Genomic DNA, 12,819 nt, shown 5'->3' with positions numbered 1-12,819 from the left:
GAAAGAAGTGTGACTTGAGTCTTATATTAATTAGTCATATATTAGATGACAATTAAAGTGTAGAAGAATTATGATTTAAAGGTTAGAAGTAACAAAGAGATTACTAAACCTTAAGTATCTTTGATGATGGTAATGGACATACGACACTTTATGATTGGTTTGTTGGGTATCAAATAGTACAATGTACGATAGATAGTGTATCTTTGACATGTGAAGGCTAGGAGTGCAAATATTCAGACCTAAGTGCAAGTGTAAGAAGCATGGGAGACCGTAGCATACACGAATGAGGAAACAAAGTACACTGAACACAGCTGCCGCCTCGATTTTACGCGTTTCTGTGTGTTGCTTGCTGTGGGTATTGCTGTCCCATGTGTCTCTCTTTGCCTATATATATGTGTAGTACTTATTGTATAGTGTAGAGCCAAGCTACAAAGCTTGAGCCTCCCATTTATCCTTACTATATTCTCTTATTCTCTACTCAATGTACAGCTCACACACAAACTCCATTGATGTAATTCCTTCAATATTGTAATGAGCTTTCAAGCTCCTATTATACTTTAAACACACAATGATACACTAGTCTAGGATAGTGGATGTAGCTTCATTAATGGTGAACCACCTTAATTTTGATGTTAATGTTTACTTTACTTTTATTGCTTAAATCACCTTAATACTTGCATATAGTCATGGTTCATCAGTGCACCTTCAAGCCATGTCATTAACCTTTCGTGCCACCTTTAGGCCCACGCTTTTCCATTCGTTAGCCTACTCTAACAACTACTATGAAAGAGATTAAAGAGTAATTAAAAATTAAAAGTAAATAAGTTTAACAATAGGTATTGTCTTAGTTAGAGCAAGCATTGTATTTTCAAGTAAGATCCTAGAATCGAATCTCAATTAATCCTTTTCTTTCCTTATGCTACCATATAAATAAAAAAATAAATCAAATTTATTAGTAATTTAACATGTATTGAGCTAGTAGAATCATAAAGGAAAAAATAAATAGAGCACAACTGTTTCACCAAATATGTATGGTTATTCATTAATTGTGTTAGATAAAGTCCTGTATTTAAGGTCCCTCAAGGACTTCAACTTCATGCAGAATCCTTCATCAGAAATGGCAAAAATCTCATTCATCTCCTTCATTTTGGTCTTACTTGTACTTGTTTTGCTCACTAAATCAGGTTCTTTCCTTTCTTTGTAACTTTACCTACGAGAATCATGAATTAAATTCGTGGTTGAACGTTTTTTCTTTCACTTGTGATAGGCTTCTCACGACTTAGATTAATTTTCTTTTTTTACCTATATTAAATTCTATATTTCTAACCTTACCTCCAAATAAAAAGAATTTGAAGTTATATATATATATATATATATATATATATATATATATATATATATATATATATATATATATATATATATATATATATATATATATATATATATATATATATATATATATATATCATTTTTCCAAATGAATATTTATAAAGAAACATTTATGGTGGTATTTTTCAGATTTAACCTTTTGTAATACGGATACCCATATTGTTTTAGTGTAGCATGTGAAAATTAAAGTGTGATTATTAAGTTTTAAATATCATATTTAACAAATATAGAAATCTAGTAAATCATGTTCGCTTCTTAATTAATATACAAGCTTGAAAATAATGTTTTGTAAATGGGTTCAATCTACTTATGTATTAGGATTCAGGAGTAGATTAGATTTGAGATTTATTTTAGTGGACATACTTCCCAAGTTGAGGTGTTAAACGGGTTAAGGGTCGCGTCACATTTTAACATGTTATTAGTGGCTCGGGACAATAACGAGTCTTGGTGTAATAGGTCGGGCCGGATAATTATAGAAATTGATTGAAAAAAAATTTACCACTTTTTTTATATTTTTATATGATATTATTATATACATGGGTGGGTTGACCCAAGGGGCTATAAAGTAGAATAAAAAAACACAATATGTACTTCTAGAGGTGTTCATTCAGGTGATCGGGTCGGTTTCGGACGGGTGTCATTCGATTTGGTTGTATTTCGGATGCGTGTTGCGACGGGTCATACTTGGGTCGGGTCGGTTAGTTACGGTTCGGTTGACGATTGGTTATTCGAACTATCGGGTTAGCATCAGGTCAGTGTTGGTTAAAGTTCGTGTCGAGTTTCAATCGGTCTCGGGTTGTCATCGGTTAATAATTGGTTCGGTTTTACCAGGTACAGATAGGGTTCGGGTATTTTCAAGTAGAATTCAGGTACGAATTGCGGATTACTAATTACTAATTACTATTGATCGAGTCAGTATCAGATTAAGTTGTTAGTCATTTTTTAATTGATATTAAGGTTCCTTTACTTAAAGCAAAATAGTGAAATGCAAATTAATCAGTAATCATTATTACATTGTTACTTTTACTTGTTTGACCGAAAATTAAAATTAAAAAGTTCTATCAATTTTCATCTAATTCGATTAAAAGTAGTTAAATAAACATTGACCATTGATTATTAACTCTAAATATATGAAACCATGCATTTATAAAATTTATTTTATTAAAATATTTATGACTTTATTAGAATAACTAATAAGATGATTGAATATTAGTCAATTATGCTTTTATGTAAAAAATTGGTTCAGGTTTACAGCAATTCGATCTAAACTTCGTCGGGTTAAGTCGGTTTTAGCCGGATCGAGTTCGGTTTTGAGCATGATTCGGGTCGGTCATTATTAGTTTCGGGTAATCTCGAATAACGGTTATGTGTCGGTTAGAAAAATCGGTTTTAGTTTTCCCATTTTCGGTTGTCAACCGGTTCGGTTATAGCTTCAAGTCGGGTAATATCAGTTCGATAAACCTAAAAAAGGAACACATTTTCGGGTCGGTTCACTTTCGATTTCGAATCGGGTCACTTTTGAACACCTCTACTTCAAAGATAAAAATGAGAATTGAGGAAGATGGAAGTTTAGCAGAAGAAATGGTTGAAGTTGAAGGATTGAAGCAGTGTTCCATGCGGTGGAGAATGTTCAGCCTGGAGTTTTGGTTGTGGAAATTGTGATTGTCAATTTAACAAATGTGTCTTCACCTAAGTACAATTAATTCATGATTAATTATATCATTACGTATGTGATGTGAGTACTTAGCTTAACATTATCCAAAAATAATGAGTTTAAGTACTTATGTTGGAGCAGTAATTTCTTGACTTATGCAAATTAATGTCTTGCTCATCGAAGAGAGTTTGTTGTTTACTACTTTGTGTTTTCGATTTTGTTATTTAGAGATTTGATTCAAACATTAAAGAATTAGATAACAAAATTTGAATTATGAAGATGGTATTAAAAGAAATTAAACGCGGGGATCAAAGTTAAAGTTAGTAGTAAGGATTATTTCCTTAAAAAAAATTAAGATAAAAAGATCAATTAAATTGAGCTTTTTTTCACATCTTAGTAATTTGCACATACTAATTATTTGATATAACATGTGCCCTTCATATTTTCACGAAATTACATATTCTATTTTCATTATGTTAACTTCTTTGTTGTTTACGAGGGTAAAGTGTACATGTACATCAAATCATGCCTAACTCCACTTGTGTGAGAGCCAATGATATGAGACACTTAATGACATTAGCAGATGAAGTAGTGGTATGTTCATTCCAGCGAAAACTATATGTACGGAATCTACAATCGCGTAAAACCTACGTAATCACATACCTCAAAGCCAAGCTCAAGATTCTGAAAGCTCATAGCCTAGTACGAAACTAGCGCAATATCTCGAGCTCATATTCATTGATTAGGAGATCCCCATCCAACCTTGACGAGAGAAGCATAAAAAAGCTCGTTCCAAAAGTCGGGTACACCAGGCAAGCACCAATGGCTGCAATCTTGATATTGCTCAGCCACGGTTAGCTCTTTTTCGGTTTCATACACCTTTCTGTAGATTGACGACTGAGCATCTTTTCTGTAGTCCGTCAATCTGCTGATGTTTAAATACATCACCGGGGTCTTCATTTTCCCTAAGATGTGTTCAAGAGCTCTCGTTTTCAATGGGTATTTCGTTAAGTCCGGTTGAAGATTGTTTTGGTTTCTTTATGGCACTGACCTCCGGAATTCCACTGACCCCCTCTGCATCAAATGTTTGTTTGCATCAATTCTGATTTTCTGAAAAAAAGAGACTTGACTTTGTTTATGATTGCTTGATAAAGCAAATAGAAAAGAGATAAGTGTACAAAACTATACATCAATGTATGTCGAAGGAAGGAGGGTACGGCCTTTGTTTTATTTAACGTATCGATGAACTTTATTGAATGTGCTTGTATCAGACAAATGGGTGAACATCCGACATCCGTCTGATTAGTCTACATCAAATAAGACCGAAATCACTAGACAATGTTTGACAATCTATCGCTTTTTTTTTTTTTTTTTTTTTTTTTTTTTTTTTACTTTTTGGACAATGATCAACATAATATGATATTCTGAATGCATGCATTATCCTTACCCACTCCTTGAAGGGGGTACGGGTATAATTTGCCCGTTATCCTTCTACCTCCGAACTCTAACTTGTGCCGGATACTGAGTTGCTGACTCAAAGTCTAACATATATATTATCCCATGACAGGCATCATCAGACATCGAGGATTTAAGAGTAAACAAACTTACTTCATGTATATGCATTGATCCTTACACGAGCTCCGACAAATGAAATTGGATGCTATCAGATGAAATCATGAAACAAAGGAGTCAAGTACTAGCTATCAGCAAGCTAACCTGAAATGAGTGCCGGAATATCCTCTGAAGAAAACTCGAGTTTTGTTGTAACCAATATGCCTGTCAACCCATCTGCTCCAAGTAGAAAGGGCCTTCCTGTAAGCCTTGAGAACCTCAAGTCGAGGATGAACATGATTACCTTCTTGATAATATTCCTCTCTGAGGAATGGCAAAACGAAAATATACATCATCGTTCTAGTCATATAGACGTATACACAACAACATTTCATTACCGCAATGACATTAACGGTCCGTTTTGTTAGTGGTACTATATAGTAGTAATAGAAATGACTTATAGTGTAAAATTTCATCAAAAGTTTAATATCATTCTCATGGTGATGAAACTTTGATCACAAAAAAGTTTTTTTTTCACAGATTAGCCAAGAGATTTTTCAACCAAAATTATACTAGTTTTCATTTTTATTACCATCGTTTATTACCACCTACCAAACGGACCGTTTCTATGATGTACAATGCTACAATGGTGAATCCAAACTTACCATCTAGAAGTTTTCTCACGGGTCCACCAATGACCAGTGTTAAACACAAGAATATAAGCATCATGATACATGTTGGTCGTTAGGTCAATTAAATCAAGCCTTAATGTTGGTAATGACACATTTTTGCTCTGAAATGTGGATTCCCTGACCAGAAATGGAGATCTAACATAGTCAATAGTGCATTTGTAATCCTGCATACAATAAGATCTAGGTACCTTAGTAAATTCGAGACGACAAAGGAGAAGGTTGATATGAAAAGATCAAACAATCTTGCCTCGAATCTGAAAGCGTAGAAGCCTTCCTTTTTGAATTCTCTGTTTCCGGATACCTCATAAACCTTGTTCTTGTCTTCGAGACTATTAGGGAGAATGCAAACAAGAGACTCCCACATATTCCGATTCAACGAATCTCCAACAAAAACTAGCTTCGTCCCTCACGTTCGCTCCAAGAAATCAGTGGCATTCAGTCTAAAACATTTGAAATACAAAACCAATACATAAACAAAGCTTTGCATATTGGCATTACAGAACATAATGAAGCACAATTCAACCAAACTTGGAGCAAGAAATCACATACTAAATGGCTCCCATTATGGAGACCAGATATACGCAACCTTACATTTTGTAATTGTTTCGGTGATGAAACGAGGAAGTGCAAAAGACACTTAAAATACCTGGAGATAGGTGTAATCGGGTACAACCATCAATATGCTGAAAATGTTTATGATCCTTCCGCTGATGAGACCTCAAATCCTGCAATACAACGTTAGCCTTGTCCGGGGGTGATTTTCCGGAAAACCCCTCCGACGTTCAAGTCAGATCGGGAGACAGAAAGTAATGAATATATGATAATGAATGAATATAAGATTAACGGATTGTAGGATGAGTTCAGATCAATTGAAGGAATATTTGGTTCAGAATATAGATTGTAAGTAGGAGGGTAGTGTCATTTTTGTGGAGTAATGGTAGGAATATATAAACTTTCTTTCTAATTAAATGATTGAAGGAAGTATTTTTGGTAAAATAAATTGAATGTAGAAGAGTAGAATTGTCCCCCATTTTATGTAGTTTCATGACATATTTATAGCAATTTCTTATAAGGACTCTAAATGTGGTTACTTGATCATGGGATGATCATGAACATAATATTTGTAGATGTGGGAATAATGGGGAGTTATTTTAGGAAGTGACTAAGAGTAGTGATAGTAGTGGACAAAGGGGGTAGTTAGGGTTTGACTAAATGTGTTATTATTGACCCCATAACATTAGTCCCACGCATAAAGAGCGATAGATGAGGGAATTTAATGTGGCGAGGATATCAGTCTTTATGCGGAAAAAATCATACCTGTGATGCAGATCAAATAAATATTCGGAAGAAACCATGCAATAAGGTCCGAATAAGGTAAACTTCGAATTCTTGCCTCGATGGGCCCATGATGGTGGAAGCCCCATGAATTATAATTATTTGGCCTTTGGGCCACTTTTGATGATTCGACTTTTAGAGCCTGATATGATGATTCGGCATTGAGCCTGATATGATGATTCGACATTTGAGCTTTATATGACGATATGGCCTGGCAGTCAATCACTTAGGACTTAGATAAGGAATCATACTAGATGAATCCTTCGAAAGCATTGGTGAATATTCGGATCAGACATAAGTCCACATTTAAGGAATATTTGGATCGGACATAGGTCCGCATTGCCCAGCCGTCAATCACCCGGGACTTAGATAAGGAATCATACTAGGTGAATCCTTCGAAAACATTGATGAATATACTGATCGGACATAGGTCCGCTTAATAAGTGATCGAGTTATCAAGCTAGGTGATACTCGCTAGAATATTTTGATGATCAGACGTAGGTCTGCATTGCCCAGCCGTCAATCACCCGGGACTTAGATAAGGAATCATACTAGGTGAATCCTTCGAAAACATTGATGAATATACTAATCGGACATAGGTCCACTGAATAAGTGATCGAGTTATCAAGCTAGGTGATACTCGCTATGAATACATTGACAAATAACGCCCAAAATCACTCGTTTTGGGGCTTAATAAGAGTCCGAGTTACCAAGCTAGGTGACACTCGCAAGGATTTCACTTTCAAACTAGGTGAAATTTTGATAATTAAGATAAATACTTTGAAAATATTGCCCAAAATCAATCATTTTGGGACTTCAATAATAATATGGCTTTCAAACTAGGTGAAAGCTTAGATGATTCCATAATATGACGAATAATGCCCACATGTTGGGACTTTAATAATAATATGACTTCAAACTAGTTGAAAGCTCAGATGATTCCATAATGTGACAAATAACGCCCACGTGTTGGAACTTCAATAATAATATGACTTTCAAACTAGGTGAAAGCTCAGATGACTTTATACACTCATCATTGAAAACCACATATAAGTAAGACCCAATATATTAAGAATAATAATGGTGAAGTATTGAATTCCCATGCAGAAATAATATAATATTCTTCCAATGTGTCAATATCATACTTTATCACTTTTCATGTTGACCCATGAATGTAACAAATATAAAACACCCGATATATGTTGATAAATAAAAGCAAGAGTAACCGTATGATCATCATCAGATTAATATAATATATTCTTCACTTGGCAATACTAATCAAAGATTTACATCGTTTATGTAGCATTTCATAAAAAGGCCATGGTGATGATTTTGCTTTATGTATCAAGTTACCTGAGATTGTTTTCTCACGGGTGGATGGTTCGAACCACTGTCAGATCATACCCGGATCCAGCCATTACAATCAATATAGGTAGTTTTCCGGGGATCTGATTAAGATAGTTTGAACCACTGTCAGCTCGTACCCGAATCCAACCAATACCTTGAATTGGGCAATATTTGGAGTAATTTTTTCAGATTGAAATCACGTAGCTGAAGCTAGTTCGGAAACGTTCTACGGGTCATCTAATCCTTTAGATAGTGCATCAAACCGAACTTCAACAATGAGACTGAATTTTTTGGTCAGTGAAGTTGGTTTGGAAACGTTCTATGGATCTAATAACCCTTTAGAAGGTGCATCAAACCAAATTTGGGTCCGACTTTATGATAATACGTCATGACAATTACTCAACCGGGTCTTTGATGATTCGGATGTAGCATAACTCGGCTACTTTCAATACTTAGACAATTTTGCCAAATTATTGGAGGCCCTTGGGGGGTCCGAGTTTTTAATATTTCGGACAAATTGATGATACGGCAAAAGACAAAGCTTGTATAATAACCTTAGACAATAGAATCCGGCTATTCGATGGTACAGAATGACTCATCGCATCCGAATCGCTTATGATATATAGCTTATTAATTAGACGGTCACATAGCTGGAGTTGACAAAAAATGGTGAAATTATAGAGCTGGATATAATATATCACATAATTAGACGGTCACACACGAGTGGGAACCTTCTTTTCCTCATATCAAAATGATCTTCAAATCAAATCTTCATCATTAACAAATAATTTTCGAATCCCCAAAAATAATGGGTGCCGAGAAAAATTCAGGAAATATTCACATACGACACAGTAAAGATAAGATGATGGTCCTTTAGACCGAAACCACTTAGTTTAAGCTAGTTTGGAAACGTTCTATGGGTCATCTAATCCTTTAGAATGTGCATCAAACCGAACTTCAACATTAGGAATGAAATTTTTAGTCGATTGAAGTTGGTTTGGAAACGTTCTACGGATCTAATAACCCTTTAGAAGGTGCATCAAACTGAACTCAACATTTGATGATTTATGTTCATTGATGGTGAAGGAATGTATTCATATTAAGGATGATTTTTTTATACCGAAACCACTTGAAGAATGGTCAAAAATAAATACTTAATGATTTGACCCTCAATTTTCAACTTGAGGGCGACTAATAAGTTATCAAGGTATTAATTTGTACTTGATATGATTAATACGAGTTACAGATAACATAAAGTATAAATGACCGCCCAAATCATAAGAGGACCAATACCTCATAAGTGATTCCAATTAATAAGCTTGGTCCAAAATAATAACCAATTTTACCGTAATGAAAATAACTTATTATTAACCTTCATCCTAACCGCAACACAAGAATTATACCAACTAACTTTATTTAAAAGAAATTAAATAAGCTTTCATACCTGCGGAGAAAGCGCATAAGTATTGATAAACATATGAGGTTTGGCGGAAAAACCAATGGAAATTGTGATCCTTTGACCAATAGAAATAACTAGGAGTAGCAGCTTGTGAAATTATAAAAATTCTTAAATCAATCATCATATAAAAGACATACATTAACCCACAAACTTTGGCCATTGAACTTGAGAGCATACTGACGGCGCATTACACCAATTATTAAGGCATTATAACTAATATGGTGGTTGCGATTTTTTTGTAAGTTATTTGGGAAAAGCCACGACTTTATGTTTCTCTCCCCACGACTAAAAGTTCAGGTAGTTTCAGAAGAAAATGCCATTGATGAAGAAGGTTGTGGTGACTCGTCATGAAACCAACAGTAATCTTAAATATTGTAATCTTCCCCGCAAAAATCAAAGGAATTATTTTAAGCAATTAATTCCAACATGTTAACTCTTTGGGGCTACATACATTATTCATGACCAGTAGATATTTAATTTTGCTTCCTTCTGTTAGCTTTTAATCGTTTATCCGTTCCGACAGCTACACTTGATTCTACTACATATGAACTCGTAAGTTGATCCTATTTTTCTCAGGGTAGACATGACTTTTATGTTTGAAATCCCCACAGACGGCGCCAAACTGTTTCGGTGATGAAACGAGGAAGTGCAAAAGACACTTAAAATACCTGGAGATAGGTGTAATCGGGCACAACCATCAATATGCTGAAAATGTTTATGATCCTTCCGCTGATGAGACCTCAAATCCTGCAATACAACGTTAGCCTTGTCCGGGGGGTGATTTTCCGGAAAACCCCTCCGACGCTCAAGTCAGATCGGGAGACAGAAAGTAATGAATATATGATAATGAATGAATACAAGATTAACGGATTGTAGGATGAGTTCAGATCAATTGAAGGAATATTTGGTTCAAAATATAGATTGTAAGTAGGAGGGTAGTGTCATTTTTGTGGAGTAATGGTAGGAATATATAAACTTTCTTTCTAATTAAATGATTGAAGGAAGTATTTTTGGTAAAATAAATTGAATGTAGAAGAGTAGAATTGTCCCCCATTTTATGTAGTTTCATGACATATTTATAGCAATTTCTTATAAGGACTCTAAATGTGGTTACTTGATCATGGGATGATCATGAACATAATATTTGTAGATGTGGGAATAATGGGGAGTTATTTTAGGAAGTGACTAAGAGTAGTGATAGTAGTGGACAAAGGGGGTAGTTAGGGTTTGACTAAATGTGTTATTATTGACCCCATAACAGCAATGGACCCTAGGTAGCATAGTCTGCCACTTAACATATCATGAAAACCAAATAACAATGAATCTTTAGCCCTCTTGAAATAAGAAAAGTTGCAAAGAGTCGCATCCTTAACAGATTCTTAAACATACTATTTAAGGAAAAATTGATATTAATAATCTAACATTTGACCCATCTGTTGTGAATAATTCTAATTTTTGGATTATCTTTTAATAAATTAACCGTTGTCTTTAGTTTGCTATCAACATACTAAGCTAAAGGTAAAGGTTAAATTATTAAAAAATAAAAGGAGATGCTAATAGTAAATTAAAGACAAAGATTAGATTATTAAAAAAAATCTAAAAATAGAATTATTCACAGTAAATAGGTAATATAGATATTTCCACTGTTTAATCCATCTTACAAATGTTTGTCTATTAAAAAAACCCTCCCCAAATATCAATTTTTTCCTTAAATAACAATCATAATGCTTTACACAGTACAAATTCAGTTGAATGCTCACTAAAACCTAAGCAGTAAGCACCAAATCATTTCAATTATTACCAAATATATAAACATGCAAACTATATGAAAATTTCAGCAAAATTTCCAAAATCCAAATGCAATAAAAATTAAATCCCACAAATATCAATTATCAATCATAATGCTTTTGCACAATAAATGCTCATTAAGAAGTGAGAACTAAGCACCAAATCATCTCAAAACTTTAAAAAATAAAAATTAAAAAAATTAAAAAAATGAAAATGTATGAAATTTAAGCAGAATTTCATAACCAAAATGCAAAAAGAAAATAAAAAATAAAAATCCCACAAATAACATAAAATAAGAAGCACATAATAGAAGTATAATTTACCTAGGAATGTTACACCCAAATGGCTGCCAGCCTGCCATTTCCATCTATAAAAACCTTTTCAGGTCTCCCATTAATAAAATCCCTATCAATATAAGGGCAAGAACCAGGAGGGTAGTATGGCAACCCATCATCTCTAACCCATTTTCCATCAAAAAAATCACAACTTTTTAACAAATTGCTATCAAAATCTTGCATTAAATTGCTCTGAAATTCTCAAACCCTCATCATTCTTTCCCTCAATAACATTAAAATTTTCACTTTCTTTAGAATAATTTGTCTCACCATCAAATACCCTTGATTCTAAATCAAGAAAAATCACACTTTTAAGCTTCGCATCAAGATTTTTAATCTGGGTTTTTACTGTAATATCCAAAGACCCACTTTCAGTCACATTATTTAGAGTAAAATTTCCTAAAATTGTTACATTTTTAAACGTTTTTGGAAGTGAAAAAGACCAAGACACAACTGGAAAACCCAAGAAAATAGAGGAATTTGGGATTGTTTTATCAGTAATTGAAATAAAAAGAAGCAAAAGAATGAAGGAAATAGAAGCAATACATAACCCAAAACCAGAAACAATAAATTTTCTTTCTGGGTATATTTTGTGATGCATTTTATCTAATAATCCTGGCTTTATTGACTCCATAATTGCTGGTGTTCGTCAATCTACAAACAGAACATTTAACCAACAAATAAACAGCAATTCCTGTGTGAAGTGAAGTTGATTTTTTATGGTGATCAAACCCTAAGAATAAATCTTATTCCAGAGTAAGAGGGGGAAAACTATGAAAGTGAAATGGTTTGGAATTGACTATAAGTGTAAACTTTTAAAAATTGAAAAAAAAATGAGTAAAGGCAATTAAATTAATTATTATTAATAGACAATAAAAATCGATTTATAGTTACAAGAATAAAAAGAAAAGGTTTTAAGCCAGTAAGCTAATCCAAAATAATTCTTCGAAGATTATACAATTTAATTCTCTAGTGTTTGTGATGATTTTTTATGAACTAGCATTAATTTTGAAGATACAAAACTTAATATATGAGTTGATAAAATCATGTCTATATGAATTCATTAAAAATATGGGATGAATGTTTAAACTAAAATTTAATAATAGTAGGTAAAACAGTCCAACTACATATTATATGTTAATTATACAATAAGCAATTGTCGGTTATCGAATTGATTGTTAAAAGGTCGTATTTTTTCTAAAATAGTGTTTAGTTTTATTAAATCAGTAATAGTTAGCTAAGGGTTATTTAATACTTTTAGGTAAA

The 12,819-nt window shown here is 33.4% G+C and overlaps 1 pseudogene; it reads right to left on the bottom strand.

The window, feature by feature from the left end:
• Positions 1–1,078: 1,078 nt before the first annotated feature.
• LOC130821770 (protein trichome birefringence-like 2) lies at positions 1,079–12,187 on the bottom strand (annotated as a pseudogene).
• Positions 12,188–12,819: the final 632 nt, after the last annotated feature.

This window comes from Amaranthus tricolor, chromosome 8 (assembly GCF_026212465.1).
Source record: "Amaranthus tricolor cultivar Red isolate AtriRed21 chromosome 8, ASM2621246v1, whole genome shotgun sequence".
Lineage (NCBI taxonomy): Eukaryota > Viridiplantae > Streptophyta > Magnoliopsida > Caryophyllales > Amaranthaceae > Amaranthus > Amaranthus tricolor.
Note: the sequence above shows the minus strand (reverse complement) of the source record. Positions and strands in the feature narration are given on the sequence as shown.